Raw genomic sequence first — 17,632 nt, forward strand, 5'->3', positions numbered from 1 at the left:
ACCTACCCGAGCGCGAAATGACAGGTTAGGTGGCGTGACGATCGGAGAAACTCTATGACCCGGTGTTCCATAAATTCGGGCTTTAGAGTCGTCGACTTGTGGAATTTATCGAAACGTTTTTCGTCGATAACGGGAGGCAATTTTCGGCAACGATCTGTTCTGGTCCGGTATGTGTATGCATGTATGAGATGTCAGCGAGGCGCAGGCAGTCGATAAATTACTTGTGGGGATTTCGCCACGCGGTATCTCCGTTTTATTCAAATTAGTTCGTCGAAACTTCGGCCGAGAGTTATAAATCTCATTCGATTAAGATATCAGATGGAATATCGATCTCGTTTCTTAACGAGACGTCGAGGAAAGCGGTTTTCGAGATGGAAATTCTGAATTTATACGTTGAATTAGTTCGGAGGGGGTTTCATCTGAATTTCCCGCCAATTTTTCCGTTGCGAGTATCGAAAACTCGCAGTTATTGGTTATTTCGAATGAAGCAAGGGCGATTCGTGTAAATTTTTGACGTTTGACAGGTGACAGATTGAGAGGATCAAGGTCAAACGAAAGGTTGAAGGAATCAGGACAGAAATATTGTGATTCTTCATCATAGTTGTAACTTTCCCTATCTCCTCCAAGAAAATCTGTCAACCATAGAAAACAGTTGACAGTTGACAGGTGGAACAACCCCAGACTCGCCTCCGGCCGCCCACGTCGAACTACGTGGTTTGTTCACCTCAGCTCTATCTGCATTCGAATTTCCGGCAGGCACACACGCTGAATCGGCAAAGAAGATTAGTTTTCCTTGACCAAACACATGAATGGTCCCCGGAATCAATGCCGCACAAAGACCGCCAGAAACCTATTAACCCCAGAATGTGCAGCGGCGCAAGCACACACACACACACACACAGACTCACAGACAGATCAGAGGAAATCGAAGCAATTAATTAATGGAGGATGAAAAGCAAGAACACAGACAGACGTCGTCGGACAAAGACGGAACCCACCCCCCGTGGGGGCGGACAGAGACGTAGGAGTCGGATGCAAACTCCGATTCCCTCGTAGACCGCAAATCACGGACGCGTCCATAGAATCCGATCGATGATAACGCAGTCCATTATTTCATCTGTGACTTCAATTAGCGAATAGAGGCGTTCGGATATTCGTGTCTGTGTTCCATTCACTAATCATAAAGATCTCGATTCTGAATCCCTCCTATCCGGCACTGCCTTGATTATTATGTTTGCTAATGGGAATTATGGGATGTGCGTTGGGTTTATTAATTATTAGGGACCCGGGGAGCGGCGCGCATCCGGATTGATTTCGGATATTGTGGGTTATCCGGTGACGAATTACCGGCGTTACGCGAGTATCTATGGCCTCGACGACAGATGTTTCTGTGGCGATTCGGGGGTTATCCGCGCACAGAGTTTTTCGAGTGTAACTACGGGATTACAGGTTCTCCACGCTGTTTTGTGCTCCCAGCGTGTTTGCACGCCAGCCAGAAAACCGTACTCCCAAAACTATGTAGGATAAGGAGTTGACACTGAGGTTTCTAAGTAAAAGTATACGAAGTGCTATATTACCTCTGGACTCGGTGCATTTCTGTCAATAAAAATGAAACTTCATAACATGCTTTAATCATGTCTTTTTTGGTTCATTTCGGATTCGAATCGCTTTGAAGTCGAAGAATATTCGTCACTGCGTAAACTTCAGCTGCACAATCCGTCATTCCCGATATGAATATCCCCCCGCTCTGAATAGGAGATAATTACGAGATGCACGCGACCAAACACCCTCTGGGGGGGACGAAAAAGTAAACCGCGCTTCGTTATGGACCTTGCGGGGCGCGCGCGCGGGGTGGCTTAAAACGCATGCACACCCTTGCACAAAAGATGCAAGTCGAACGGGCCGTAAATCAATGGTAGATCAATGTGATCGCGTCCCATAGGAGACATGGTACAGTGGCCCAGTGACTGGGGTAATGAGCGAGTCGGCAGGGGTGCCGGACCACCCCTGGTCGCTGAATCACTACTACCCCCGAAACGCACTGAGGGAGGACGCAAAAAATGGATTTGGTTTGTGTCGAACATCGGATACATGTACGAGAAGCATAGAGGGATGATTCTGTTTCGACGTGATGGGACGACAAAACAAATACAATGGATGGTATCGTTTTTTATGGAGGAACTGAATCAGCGGTCTTATAACAAATTTTTTTCAACGAGGTCCTGGTTTGATACCGATGCAACTCTTGATAAATCAATAGGAGGGAAATGTCTTTACTTTTTTCTTAGATAACTGTTATATTAGTGTGTTCTTATTCCTTTTACTATTCCTTTTCTTTCAATTTTTAATGTTGCTCAAATCATTAAATCAGCTGAATGTCTAAAACAAATATTTCTTTCACCAACCAAAGAGTTTATACTAACGAAAAGAAGTTTAGAAGTTTGGTCGAGTGTTATGTCATGAAGTTAAGTAGTAGATTTTGGATTTTAAAGGGTGTTGAGATCTATTGTGTCATGGCGAGGCACTAGGTGATCTCAGAATGGAGGATATGCGAGGCCGAACTGTCAGAATTTTTATGTATGTCACATATCTGATAGTTTTTTCTAGGTTTTCTTCCTCATATCTTTTGATAGCAAAGATTTCTGCCCCAAAGACGCATGGACAGTGAAATAGCGAAAGTGAACATCTGGTACCAGCCACGAATACTCTTGCGCAGTATAGTATTTCTCTCTTCTTAGCATCCTAGGTACTGAAAGAATCAATGGAGTAACTGTAAAGGAGTTGGCAATCTAATTCCCATCATGGACTTCATTAATCGATATCGTAAGAATGACAGATAACTGTTGAACAAATACGAAAGCTGAAGATTTCGAAATGGAACTCGAAGAAGCCACCCTGGAGGTATAAAGACGTATCCGAACCCAAAGGCATAATCAACTTGGTCTACGAAACGATAGATTCGTTTTGGTACCTTCGAAATTCCAATTTATCCTCCAACAATACCCAGTGACAGTTCTAAATTATCGTTCCTAATATCCAGCCATATTTTCCGTATCGGTTTCTTTATCGCGCCACGTAATGTATTCAAAACAATAACACACTGTTCATTACGAGACGGGGCGCGCAATTTGAATTTCAAAGCAGGTTCCACTTCATTTGGTTGCAACATCTATCTATACGGTTCGATCCTTAGATGGGTACAAAGGGAATTGGACTACATTCTTAAGTGGGTAACTGCTATCTGTCGACGATTCGGCTGATCGAATGCTGTTAACGCCTTTAGCTGTTCCTTTTTAGATTGGGTATATTATTGGGTTGTTATCGCCGAGTTTTCGATAAGGACGAAGTGGTGGTACCGATCGCTCTGTACTGTTATATGCGCTTAACCAGGTTTTGCCCGCAGCCTCGCCAGCGTGAAAGGTCGATAAGTGGCGGTTCTGAGTTTTATCTGCACGCTGGAGCTGTGTGCAGCTGGTGTGTAATTGATTGGAGTTGCGGCGTGGTCTAGATTGTGAATTTAGATGATCCGTTTAGCCCTCGGCGTGGTTCCGAGCTGACCTATGGGATAGAGCACGAGAAAAACCATATTGCCTCCCATGTTCTGATGAGGTAGTTCCGTGTGCAACGATAACAGTGAACACGACAGAATGAGAGGAATTATGTGTTAATTACGAAGAATTCGGAGTAAGAGCTTCTTCGACGACATAAAGGAAGGCACCCTTCTTCACTTCTGACAAACGGCCGCGTTCCAATCTGCAAGATGCGCCGTCATAGACGGGCACTAAGAGGAGAAGGATCGGATGTGCAAAGGGGCCTCGCTTTGGCGGTCTTTGTGTTAAATTTCGCTTCTTTCCGGCTTTAATCACTTAATGGCACGTGATGATAACGGGCGGTGGGAGGGGGGCGTGTGTGAAACGTTGACAGTTATTGGAAGTGTCGTTTTGGAGTGCCGGATAATCTGTCTGGGATCTCGGATGCTGTCAACTGTGTATAGACGATATTGAGGGATCTCTGACAAATTGGTTTTTTAATGAGGTCTGGCCCGGGTGGTTCAGGTACGGGGATTTCTACGAAAATTACGCGTTCGGGAGATTTGGGATCGATTACGTGTGGCCGATACGTTTAATTAGTACTTCGGGCAATTATACAGAGTGATGAACGGCTGGGTTCAACGAACGAACGTTGTTTTGTTCGGGATCAAGGCTATTTGTTCGAGACGGAGCAGTTTCATCAGACTGGAGGCTTGAACTAAGACAAGGGGTTGTCTGCTTCTTCGTCAACGATCGATTTCGCAGTTTTATTCAGGTCCAAAGCTGCAGATACTTGAGTTCTATGCAGTTCGACATGCAGATTCCTGAAACTCGGGAGTTTTTTTCTGTCTGATCGTCCCGTTTTCATCTGGCATAATGTAGAAGTCAGAATGATCGCTCCTTGATTAATGGACCCAGTGATTCGCTTGATTTGTGGACGTCCTGTAGAGACAACGATTGATTTACGGTTGGGCGGCTATCGGAATTCCCCTTCAGTCAGAATTTCGCGGATCGGCATCGCAGGGCGGTACACCGCAAGCTCATCTCTGGCTTCTATCCCGTATAACACGTACGGACAGAATGTCGGAGCGGAGTAATTAATCAATGAACGAGAACGGGAGTGGGGATGAGGGAACAGAGGTCCGTCGAGCAACTCAACAAACCGATAAGTTCATGTCGATATGGTATGAAAATCGAGAAGGGAAATATGCGAAGTGTTCCCATAATGATAATAGTTGATAGTGTGAGAGATTGGGAAGGGAGTTACATTCTACCGAGACCTTAAGGTATATTGTGCCTTCTATCAGAGCTTCCCTTGCAACTGAGCTTCCTACAGCTCTCCCTCCAGCTCCAGAGTCTCAATGAGCTCCAGTATCTGGGAGCCTCAAGAAGACTGACTCCTTATTCCTTCTATAATGTTCTTGTCCAAGACATTCCTTGCGTAGGCTTGCAAAGACGAGGCATTCTGTGACCAGGTGAACAGGAGTACTCGTCAGTTTCTGCTAAGCCTTTTATCATCATATGCTTCCTACGGCAATGTCCTATGAGGAAGCCACTGAGGAGGAGTAACTTCCTTCCCAAATACTTCTTGGGTTTTAAAATCCCGAAGGAACTTTTTGGAATGGTCCATGGATGAAAGATTCCTCCAGGGTGGTTCTCTTTCGGTTTCCTTCATCACAGAAAGGCTGTAGGCAGCACTGGTGCTTCCTTTCTGGCTCCTTCGTTCAATTCGATTCCAGATGCTCTAGATCGTGGTAGAAGACTCCATTGATCCTCGGTACTGCCTGTATTGAGGTCTTACCTGCGTAGATCATTTTATTTAAACTCAAACCGTTATCTTTTTCTTTCTATTCACACTGGAACTTGGTTATCATCTTCCTATTATCTGTATTTGATATTATTCTGTACATCCTCATCGAAAAGACCAAACGAGGCAATCTAAGGCCTGCCGCAGACATGCAACTTTTCAGTTTTGCAACTGTTTAGTTGCAGAATTGAGCACAATGAATTTATATGGGGCCGCGCAGACATGCAACTGAAAAGTTGCAGCGATTGCCTTTGTGTGCGCCCTCGAACCGCTTGCAATCAAACTGTTGCGCAACTGAAAAGTTGCATGTCTGCGGCAGGCCTAATCGTTGCCATCGCCGGCCGGTGCAAGACGCAAGGTACCAAAGCGAGCAACAGGTGTTCAGTCGGCGACAAAAAAACAAACGACTCATTTTCGTTCCCCAGATACCGCGAGTGACTTCCTATCAAGGAATAGAAAATCGCAACGGTCGTCAGAGTTACTTTTCGTGCATCACCTGCCTGCCGTCTTATTCAACAGGCATCGCCAGGACCAATTTAGGAAACCCGAGATTTACGACGTTTCGACTCGGAATTCTCATCAGACTACTACTACGACCCGACCATAGTTCTGAACCCGTTCTAGGAACTACAATGCGCAATTTCGCCATAAGACCTTAACGAGTGAGGAAAATGAAGTAGCCACGATCTGCTTTATCGATTTCAGCGAGCCAACTTGAGGGGAATAACTGTTAAGGTCAATAACTCGAGAGCCATTGTTTGCGTAAGCGGCCCGTTCGCGTAGGTAAGACAAAAATGTAATTGCGCATATTTGCTACCAGTCTCCGGGCGTCTAGAAGCGCGGGCGACTGCAAAAATCTCGCTGCCGAGCGCGCCGTATCTTCGTATGGCATCTTCGGGCTTCGGTTGGCCGTTTACGGAACACACCCCTCGTGGAACTCTATGATTTCGCGATTAACGACGTAACCTGCATGTTTCGATCGTAGAAAAATGGACGGTTCGATGAAGACGTACGCGGCTTCATCTGGAGAGCTCGTAAAATGCTCGAAACCGCAATGAAATCATCGACGAAAGCTCGTATTCCCCGCTATCTCGACGTGCAAGGCACGTTACATACATGAAGTACGCTTCACATTCAAATATGATCCACAGAATTCTATATCCGGACGTTTTCGACGAGTGCTGGTTTTTTTGGTCCTTCTACTCGGATCTACTCCGAACGCTTATCCTTCATTGGATATTCAGGTCTTCCGCCTTACACAGGCCACTAATAGATATCTATTCTATTTCGTGGAGTTAGCTTCTCCATATCCTATTTATTATTCCCGGGAAGCGCCAGTCGTTAGCCTGTTTCGAGTATAAATTTCAACTTTACGGCATAAATCTCCCGAAGGATGGGATATTAATATGGGAAAAGAATGGATTTCGTCTTTCCCGTTTTTTTTTCCACGAGGCATAAACCTCCCGGCGTCTTCACATTCATATTGGCGTTCGACTCAACCCATTGTACGTATATGGAGACACTGCAGAAGAGACTATAAACGAGCATAAAAGATTCCGTCGGCGCATTTTTCTGTGACAGATTACACTTTATGCACAGAGACATCGTAGACGTTTATGATGATACGACAGATCATAAAATCTACTTCTATGGACATTCGAAGCACAAACTATCTCGAAAATGCAAATCCGTTGGTAACACTGAAAAGTGACAGCTGTTCCTTTTTCCCACATCTATGATAGGATCCCGTATGCGAGCCGCATAACGAAACGTCAATGATATCTTCGGAAAGCGGTAATTTCCAATGAATTTGTCATTCCGGCGTAATCGCTATCGTCCGTTCGTATAGACTGCCTTGATTTTAGATTAGAGAATCGAAATTCTACGTGGTAGGTGAGTATCGATTTAATGTTGGACCGTTGTTGTTGGGATTTCCTTTATCATTTTATAGACCGTGACATCCTGTGTTACCGAGTTTGAGTGTGTTTTCGTGTTTTCGCTCGAATCGATTGGACGATTGTGGGAGATGGGGGGGGGGAAAGATTCGATTCTTTATCTTGGTCCTTCGATTAGATATTCGACGAGAATTGATGGACGCTTCGTTATAACTCATTTCTACATTACAACAGAGCTAGTTGTCAAATTGGTTCTGCAAACTTTTCTGTTTTACCGGCACAAATTCAGACGGTAGGCAAGGTTGAACGTTCTTCGTCGTTCACACATGAGAGGAAAGGAGCTGGGCACTTCGTAGCATTGTCTGTTGAATTTAAATAACAAATAGTTTCAGAGCAACACATTGTGCGTCGTTAAAAGGTGGTTTGACTTTATGGTAATTGTTTAACCTCCATAAACACGGTCGGACAATGTATTTGTTTGGGTAATAACTCCGCTCGACATGTGGTTACTAATGTTATATTTTCGTGGGATTTTTTCGTGTCACCGCGTACAAATAAACGCGACGTTGAGGAGGGTTCAAAGTTCGACGGAACAATGGTGGTAGTTTTCTTTCGGCTCGTCTCGCGACAAAGAAGACCGCAAATTTCGCGCAGAGTTTCATCGCTTCCTCCGAACATTCATTATTCCGGTGGTTCTTATGATTTTTATTGGTTTTGTCAGACTATGTTTCATTGCGTGAATTCTGCAAATTCAAGAGAGGCTTATATAGTCAGTTATGTACCAAGGACGAAAAACTGTCTCTTATAGTAGAGACGTAGAGAGTTTGCGAACGAAAAGTGCATGCGGACGAAAAGTACTTGCTTCAAAAAATGATTGCTAATGATACGCCAAAGGCAGTTGTCTCAAATGAGGGAAGAGGAGATCTATGACAGAGGGATGCTGCAGAGATACGATCCCTCACCTGGTTCATCGATTTGGCTTCTGTTCTAACGCACCCGGACCACAAAGTCGCAAGATGAATAGAGGTTATTGTGAACGAAATCTAAGCAGGAAGGTGAACCACCTACCCTGTTTCGAGCACAATGGGAAAGTGAAGAGCGTATTGGTAGTTTACAATGAAATAACGATCAGATTATCCACTTCACAATGGGACTTAATTTCTGTCACTATACGTACATCCAATTCGAAATTTATTGACCATTTTTCATCCATTCGCCCTCGGCAGGCTAGATTTGGGAATTTTTATAATCCCGACCAATCCAAAGTAGATATACATATCTGAGGTAATGTTATTCTTTGAACTGTTATAAAAGTTGTTATATTTACAGCGGGTTCTACGAAACTTTGATTATTAGACAGTAACCTGATTTTCTGAATCAAACATGGAAGCTTTTTCATTTCTGGATATATCTTGATATAGGTACAAGGTGAATCTTTGACTCGTACAAATATTTTAACAATAGATTCCTGAGATCAAAAGAAACATTTTTTTCCATGCCATTATTTTCGATTCGGCCCTGATAAAAGGATATAGCCATATTGAGTTTTGATAATGAGCTGTGCCACCCATGAAAAAATGAAATTCCCCTCAGAATAACTAGCTGAATCTGTGACACTACACATCTGTGGATCCTTTAAAAAGAGTTGCATTCAGTCACTAACCGAATTTTTCAAATTTCAGATACTTTTTTATTTTTGAACATCAAATTACTCGAAAATGGCGTATCATACGAGAAAATATAAAGAATACTTTTATTTTACAAAGCGTTCAAATATTCATTAGATAGCGTTTCTGTGTGTTGACAATTAATGTCAGACAAAAAGCGACAATTCAGAAGATTTTCAAAAGTAGATTTTTTCGTCTGATGAAGGAGTCTGATATAGACTCCGAAACGTTACAAAGAATTATAATTTCAACGTTATTTATTTTGAGTTCATTGTCAGGCAACAATTTTTTCTAGTTAATTTGCTCCTGACAAATTAGTGCAAGAATTTACGCAGGAGCAAATCGTTGATTTCATTTTTAATTGATTTTGTTTCAGAGATTGGGAGTGAAAACCCTAAAAAGTTTATGAAGAGTTGCAACATCCTCCCAAAATAAATTTCAATCGATATTAGTTTCAAGAGTTGAGTTCTTTGAATTTTTGGTATTTTTATGGTACGTAACGGTAATAATGAGGACACTGGAAGACGTGGCTGATATCTTGTGTTCGAAGAAGATTCATCAAATAAATGAAAAACTACATTCCGAAATTCATTTCATTCGATAAAACCGTTTGTAAGATAGAACTAAGAATACATTTTTTTATGGTTTTTCAACAGCCTGTATCTCTTAAACCGAGCCGATTCGGTAAAAATGGTAGAGGAAAAAAGTGTTTCTTTTGACCTCAAGAATCAACTGTTGAAATATTTTTACAAGTCAAAGGCTCACCCTGTATACGTACAGATCATGATTCGATCCAAAAATGAGATTTAGATTGCTAATAACTGAATTATCGAGTGAAAACGAATTTTTTCAACCCCACAAATCAGGTTGAACAACGAACCACATGTTTCATCGATCGAATCCACCCACTATCACCCCCTATATTATCGGCGTTCGCCGAAAGCGCCTTCTTCGACGCCTTTGTCCCGAGAATCCATCCGCAGCAGCAGCATCAATCCTAACCTTTGGCTCTTAACGAAGCCGTCTTATCGCTCTCATTCGATTTAATTAACCATGTAGAGAGGAGCCTTAATGAGTCTATAATTTCACTAGCGGCAGTTACGCCATCATCGATCGTTCTATCCCGACTTATCCGGCGAACGTGTGATTATGCGAAATAAATACGATATTAATGGGCATCGCCCCTTGTTAAAGTGACGCGGAATCGTCATAAATTCATGGAAGGACGGCGTTTCTTTCGTCGACGTGCCGATAAGAGATGCGAGTGTCGTTGTTCCGTCAACAACAACTTACGCGTCTTTCTGCTACAATGTGGCAGAGTTCAACGGCGATCTAAATCCTTGCTCGAAATACGGATCGGTCGTTGCTCTTCTATGAACCGATAAGAGTATCTTGTTCTATGTTCGGGAAATTTTCGTAAATCGCTTTCTCCGAATGGTCGATAATTTTCCGTGATCTGTGGGAACGGCCATGTTTATTTTACTCTCATACGTTTGTCCCGCGTCAATATCTATACTTCATTCAAATTTATTTTAGCAGTCGGTTGGCCATGAAATAATTTTCTCAAGTTTTTGTAAGTAGAACGAAGTTAGGTTGGCACTCATGAAATGTCGTTAATGTCATAACGCCGTTGCCACAACTGATATCAATTTTTATTACGAAAATTCGAAAATGCCGAAAGTGATTGAAAAAAGAGACAGGGTTTCAGGAAGTGCTATTTAGAATTCAGGTCCGCTCATTCAAATAGTTATACCCTGATATTCTAAAATCCACAATACGTCAAACGGTAGCGAACATATTCAATGTAAGAGAATTTATATAATGTTTCATCGGAACCTAAACGACTTATATTTCAGCTGAAAATTTCCACAATCAGAAAGATTGTGAATGAAGAGGATGACAAAGAATTTCCTTCCATTGGGAGACCCAAAAAAGTGGTGGCATTTGGGAATTTTATGTTTGAGTGAATTAATGCGAAAAGTTTACTAAAGGATTTTCGATAAATGTCATCGGAGAATAAGTTCCCTAAAATGGATTTTTCTATTTTTCATTTGACTTGTCCTATACAATGTAAATGTCTTAACGTACTAATAAATACCTAATTATTATAATTACATCAATGTATTGAGATGAATAGCCACAAATACGCGCAAGTTGCCCTGTTACTGTTTATTCTTGTGAAATTTTTGTTCAATGATGAAGTTGCATCTTAACTTGAAACTTCCTTCAACTCCATTTACTTATATTGATGCAAGATGATTTTTGTTGAAGAATTTAACATTCTTGTAATTATCTGTTAATTCCTTCGGGAGATACCCATTTCCAACCACTGCATCATATGCATTTCATCTTCGGGTTAATATTTTTGAAATCTACAAATGATGTAAGCCAAAGAAGATAACGAACATTAACTCTCCTCAAGCTAGTGCATATTATGATATTACACTGATCTCTTGTATTTTCAATGCAAATAACTGGATTTGGTATGCCTTCAATCAGTTTGTATAAACTTCAATTATGTTTGTCACATATTTTCCGAAGAGATTCGACATTGTGATAAAATACGTAATAACAGAAACTTTTACGTAGAACGGGCAACATAGCGTTGATTTAAAACCCAAAAATGTTTTGACAAGCTTCATAACCCCACATTTTCGTACTATACAGAGTGAAATGTGTCAAATTTCCATGGCCAACCGACTGCTAAAATAAAGTTGAATGAAGTATATGAATCGATAAGAGTATTTTGTTCTATGTTCGGGAAATTTTCGTAAATCGCTTTCTTCGAATGGCCGATAATTTTCCATGATCTGTGGGAACGGCCATGTTTATTTTACTCTTATACGTCAATATCTATGACCTTATCGATGATCTTTCGGATGTGTTCCATAAATAACCGACGCGTTGACGTTAATATTTTACCAAACGCCTCGACTTATCGGTTCCCCAAATTAATAGTCGAAAAGGTCTTCACGTTTTATCGCCTATACCCGAATTAAGTGCCAGTATTTCCGATTAGAAAATCTACGCGGTAGGTGGCATCGAAACGTTGTCGTCGGTATACAGAGTGTCGATTTGGAAACCACAAACAAAGAGGTAAACTTTGGCTGTATTTCCTAGCCTACTGCAATTTTTTTTGTGGCGACTCTAAAGATGCCCATGAACGTCTGTTATTTCTAACTCGGCCGCTCGTCCTTCGTGAAAGTTCACCTTTGTCCGTCTCGATGCCCTCATAAATCATTCAACGGTTCCGAAAATTGATACAATGTAAACGGATGGCTCAATCGGTTCGGCGGTCAGATTCGATGAAATTTCGCCCAATGACCCCGTCGTCGGCTAATTTAAAAGCGGCAATGTAAACAAACATAAAAGGGGCATTAAGTCCAATCGAAACAATGAATATCCGACACCTACTTGAGGAAATTATCTAAACACGACGTGAGTCATCCGTCCATATGGAACCGTGTCGGACCTGAAAGCTCTGCCGTTTCTCGGCGTGTTTAAACGATACCGTTTCTTTTTGTCCAGTTTGAAACGTCTCAAGGATATCGACATTGGAAGTTATTGCCAACTGGTCGTTGGAAATGATTAGAAGATGGTGCTTTCTGGGTTGTGGATTTTAAAGATCTGTTATGCCCTCCATCAGAGCTGTTCTCAGAGATCTACAGATGGCCCTCTAGCTCCAGCGTTTCAATGTACTCCAGTATCTGAGGGGGCTTCAAGGAGGCCAAGTCTGAGACACTCCTTGTCAGATTCTGATGAGCCCATTCTGATCAAAATTTTCCTAGGATGACAATGTCCTGAGAGTAAGCCAGTGAAGAGGCGTAACTCATTCAAATACTGCTTGGATCTTGCAAATCCCTGAGGAGCTCTTGGGATTCCTGTAGATTCCTCAAGAGTGTATATTTTTCTATACCACAGAGAGTCTCTGGGCCATTAAGAGGCGTTTCTGCTCCCTTTCTGGTGAGTGTGTTGGCTTCTGCGTTTCAGAGGCCCCATAATGTTTATCAAGGCAGTGTTCGTCCCCAACAGTTTTTTATGGTCTCGCAAGTAACAAAACTTAGATCATTCAAACGTAGTCGTAGTCAGACTGCTGTGAAACTTTGACAAGTAATGTTCGAAGGTCTGTTTACAAGCCATATCTTGCGAGTCTGTCAACAATGTGAGTCATGTTGTATCAGCCACAATTTTTCGATAAAATGACCAAAGAAATACGTTTCCTAACACAACAAGATGGTTCTACAAAGTTTCAAATGCAGAAGTCTCGCAGCGCGCGAGTTGTATAACAATTGAGGCTCAAGTAACGAGGGTCCGACTGAGATGGAGCGGCCACATTCTGAGGATGCAAGACACAAGACTCAAAATGGCTCTGTATGGCGAATTCACAGAGGGATCTCGGAAACCAGGAGGCCAGTATAAGCGGTTTAAGGATATACTGCGTCAATCCCTAAAATCAGTTAATGCCAATCATAACTGGGAACAACTAGCGTTAGGCAGATCACAGTGGAGGTCTTTGGTCCACAGTTATAATGGAGACTCGAGAAGAATACAGCGGCGGCCAGATCTGGTTGGTGACTATCCATGCCCGGAGTGTGGAAGGATCTGTAGGTCACGGTTGGGTCTCCTCAGTCACAGGAGGGCATACAGTCGCAAGTAACCCTAAGAAAATATAAGTTTTATTGCACCTATAGTTTTGTTTTTGAGTCTTTTTGTGGATTTATTCTCGGTAACAGGATACAGCAATGATGATGTAAGGTTACGAAATTCATGGTGCAGAAACCCCTTAGAGATTGAATGACCAGCCTCGACCAAATATTTTCATAAACACATTGAGAGTCGACCCAGCCATACTATGGAAAGTATGTCTCAACTGAGGCTTTGATTCTAAGAAAAAATCAAAATATTTTGCTTAAATAAGGAAGTTTCAGCTAGCCACTACACTTTCTTGATAATTTCTCGAAGCGCCTTCTCTGCTGATGATTCAATACACCACGATCAGATTATTAGATTAGCTGGACGTGAACGACTGAAAATATGAGGCCTGGGTACAACTCTCGGCCAACCTGAAGCCCGAAGGTGTTTCCTAGACGCGTCCAGTCCGGTTTCCTCCCCTCTCACCCCCCTTCCGACCAGTTTCCGCGAATCGCGCGGATGAGAGCCCTAATTATTCATCATTAAAAACCACCGAGAGATACATCTACACCATCTGCATCTCGCATCTCTATTTAAGGACCGATGAAAGCGATACGATCGCGTCTCTAATCTCATTAACATGTCGTCGTCGTCGTGTACGCTCTCTCCTCGGCGGTTTTTTCGCGCGCGAAAAAACCAGCTCGCCGAACGAGATTATCAACCCCCCCGGAGGTCCGAGGACGACGTCGTGGGCGTCGTTATACGCGGCGTGAAAATCGACACGGCCTCCGCTAGCTCCGGGCCAGAGATTAATTAGGGGAGCTTAATGTTTTCGATTTTAAGTCGCACCTCGAGGCGGCGACAGTCGGACGACAATTTGTCGCGGTATCCGTCGTAATTTCGATTAATCGAAGAGGGCATGAGAAGATCTAGGTGACAGTTGGGACGTTGACGCGTCTTGTGTCACTGAGGAGAGGTTAACAGTGGTGCCAACCTCAATAGACGATCTGAGAAACGCTTGCCAACCTTGTAAATACTCTTACAATGTCAGGGTGTATTTGAAGGTGAGGCTTTTTTTCAACAGAAGGTAGAACTGGTCAAAATGAAGCGTTTCACCAAAAATCACCTATAAAAAACTTTAAAAATGACAAAGTTGAAATAAAAATATGAAAATGTTTGCTGAAATAGATCCTAATACGACCCTAGACCGTTTGTTAGCTGAATTATCGCAAAGCAGTGGGAAAAAACTTATCTCCTGATTCGACCATGTGGTTTCGTTTAGGATATTGTCTCGTTCGATATTTACGTGGTAATGAAAATGGAAATTAATGATTGCTGAATTGTTCTCTTTATTTTTTAGTAACTCACACGATTCTATGAAATGGCTCATTTCGATACCAACTGACAGAAGATACTTAGGACACAAGTGTAAAAAAAAGAATAATAATTCGAAATCTCACCGATAAAATTCGTCCAAATTATTCACGAATTTTTTCACAATGGGCATCACAATCTTCTTGTTCGAACATTCCAACAATCGTCGTAAAAATGGGATGAAATGGGGAAACATCATAGCACTTTTTCAACATAACTAACATAAGCACCTTCAAGAAACTGCCTCGATTTTCAACATTTTTTTTCACCCTGAATTGCACGATACAACAATTATGATTCTCTCGAAAGTGACCTGACGCATCTAATCCGATGAACTTGGTACTGAACCGTTCATTGTCCTGCCATACGTTTATGTTTTGTTTCGTTTTTTGTGATGCCGGAGTCACCTTCCACAGTCCCATACTTGAAATTCAATGAAATTTTGTCGAACTTCCAGGGGTTGTATCTCAGCCATCTTGGATATTTTATATAGACAATTTTTGGTTAAAAGACTTATTTTGATGAGTTCTACCTTCTGTCGAAAAAAAGCCTCACCTTTGAAAACACCCTGTATGTTTGTGAGCTTGGTTTGTTTGTACCATTTTACAATGTAACTGTTCTGGTTGTCGAATCCAGTCAATTTGTGTATTTAAATTGAGTTTTTTTATATACTTTGGAACTTATTCTTTGTTTTATTCAAAATACCGATGGTTGAGTCACAGAAAAACTACTAAAGTGTCAAAAGTTATTAAAAATATGGGGCATTTCGGATCAGCTAACTGATAGGATCGCCGAAGGCCACACCATTGTTGGTTAGGTTTATGATTTCAAGTGGTTTTCATAAATTCTGATCAATTCTTTTGAGAGAATGTCGTTTCGGTGCTATTGACAAAAATTTCGTTCTTCTGCATGATAATGCACTGCCACATAGATTCCAATAGATAATTACAGCCACAGAAAACCACATCTAGAGTATGACCTTCAAGATTTCCTGACCTAAATCCAGTCGCTCAAGTTTAGACAAATCACAGAGAACCCAGAACCCTTGTTGCCCATAGACCACAGCGGGAAAGGCCTCAAAAGCCTACGTACCTCATGACACCCCTTAGAAGACTACGATATCAGTAGAATCATCGCGAGAAAACTCCATAAATCACGTGTATGCACCCCCGCTCCATAAAAAATACAACGCGTCGTTCTCTTCCACCTGTCAACGCTACGCCCTTCTGGCGGAAGAACCCAATAAGTCATCTTGTAAAAAACGCACAGTTACCCCCGGCCCCCATCCCCCGTGTTTTTTTTTTCCTTCCCGATTCGATGTGACACCGAGGTTTTCCGCGCGGTTTTTCCGAGTTTTCCCGTTCCGTCGTGCCGTTTTTCCGGTCTGTTTTATATCGGATGCTCTCTTCGGGGACGAGACCCGAGCCTCGTACTCTATCGATCGCGCCGGGGGGGCGAAAGACCATTAGATAATGGCCTCGGACGTGGGAAAACGATGATTAGGAGAGTAACGGGGGGAATTCTTGGCGTCGGTGTCTGGGTTTTTGTGACCTACTTGTGGAATTTGCACGGGGAGCATGTGTAAGACGCGGTACGAGGGAGAAAAAAGTGCATGATCGCTCTGAGAATTGCCCAATGCAAGCCATGCGAGAATTTCACAACCACCGTCGATTTGTACGAGGTTATCTTGATCTCTGTGCTTCAGAACTTATTCAAACTGTTGAGTAATAATCAATCTGTCAGAAAAGTAACGATATTTGATGACTTGAAGAGCCCGCTCTATGGTTTCGTCGAAATAATTGTTGTCGTTCAGTTGGCACAACCTCCTCTATACTCACGCGTCGTCTGTCATTCGGTTTATCGTTTGGTCAACGTTTCATCCGTTTTTAGATTTTGGCGATGAGTGACGATATCGAAAGAATCTGTATTGAATTGTGCATTTTATAATAATGATTCTCACGCTGAAAATGTTTTAAAAAGTTTACAGTGAATCATCAAAGAAACGTTCGTAAGAGGTTAGCCTGTTCGATGCAGCGTAAACACGATGATTTTCGTATTGTAGTTTGAATTTAACGTTGAAGATGTGAGTTTTCATTGTAGATTTTGGTGTAGAAGTAATTTTCACGTTCATCCTGTGTCTATTATTGATAATGTTTCAGAATTTATCATCAATTTTTTCTCTTTCTTTATTCAGCGATCAAGAAACAAACAAATCATGGAAGCCGGAGTGCTTTCTACGGATGTCATGGAAAGAAGGATTTCATAGGTGAAGTCTTCGACAATATCATTCCCAGGTAGGCAATTTTGATTAATTTGTCGTTAGTGTTCGAACACCTATATCTCCTCTGTGCTTCAGAACCTCTCCAAACTATTGAGTAATAATCAATCTGTCAGAAAAGTAACGATATTTAATGACTTGAAGAGCCCGCTCTGTGGTTTCGTCGAAAGAATTGTTGTCGTTCAGTTGACACAACCTCCTCTATACTCACACGTCTCGCGTCGTCTGTCATTCGGTTTGTTGTTTGGTCAAAGTTTCATCCGTTTTTATCGAAAGAATCTGTATTAAATTGTGCATCTTATAATAGTGATTCTCACGCTGATAATGTTTTAAAAAGCTTACGGTGAATCATCAAAGAAACGTTCGTAAGAGGTTAGCCTGTTCGATGCAGTGTAAACACGATGATTTTCGTATTGTAGTTTGAATTTAACCTTGAAGATGTGAGTTTT

General features: G+C 42.0%; 2 protein-coding genes across 4 annotated transcripts in view; one reads left to right on the plus strand and one right to left on the minus strand.

Annotated features, from left to right (window-relative positions):
- Positions 1 to 17,632, minus strand: part of LOC123316871 (roundabout homolog 1-like) — a 154,552-nt gene that overhangs the window by 125,758 nt on the left and 11,162 nt on the right. The gene's annotated exons all lie outside the window — the stretch shown is intronic.
- The window catches only part of LOC123316874 (SID1 transmembrane family member 1-like), a 39,204-nt gene continuing 38,327 nt past the window's right edge, over positions 16,756 to 17,632 (plus strand). Inside the window, exons 1-2 of one of the 3 annotated variants that reach the window (XM_044903140.1) lie at positions 16,756 to 16,988; positions 17,100 to 17,199. The gene's annotated coding sequence lies outside the window, so the exon portion shown is untranslated. Of the gene's footprint in view, positions 16,989 to 17,099; positions 17,200 to 17,337; positions 17,624 to 17,632 lie in introns of those variants that run through there. The other 2 variants (XM_044903141.1, XM_044903142.1) reach the window with 2 other exon arrangements.

Source organism: Coccinella septempunctata, chromosome 7, assembly GCF_907165205.1.
Source record: "Coccinella septempunctata chromosome 7, icCocSept1.1, whole genome shotgun sequence".
NCBI lineage: Eukaryota > Metazoa > Arthropoda > Insecta > Coleoptera > Coccinellidae > Coccinella > Coccinella septempunctata.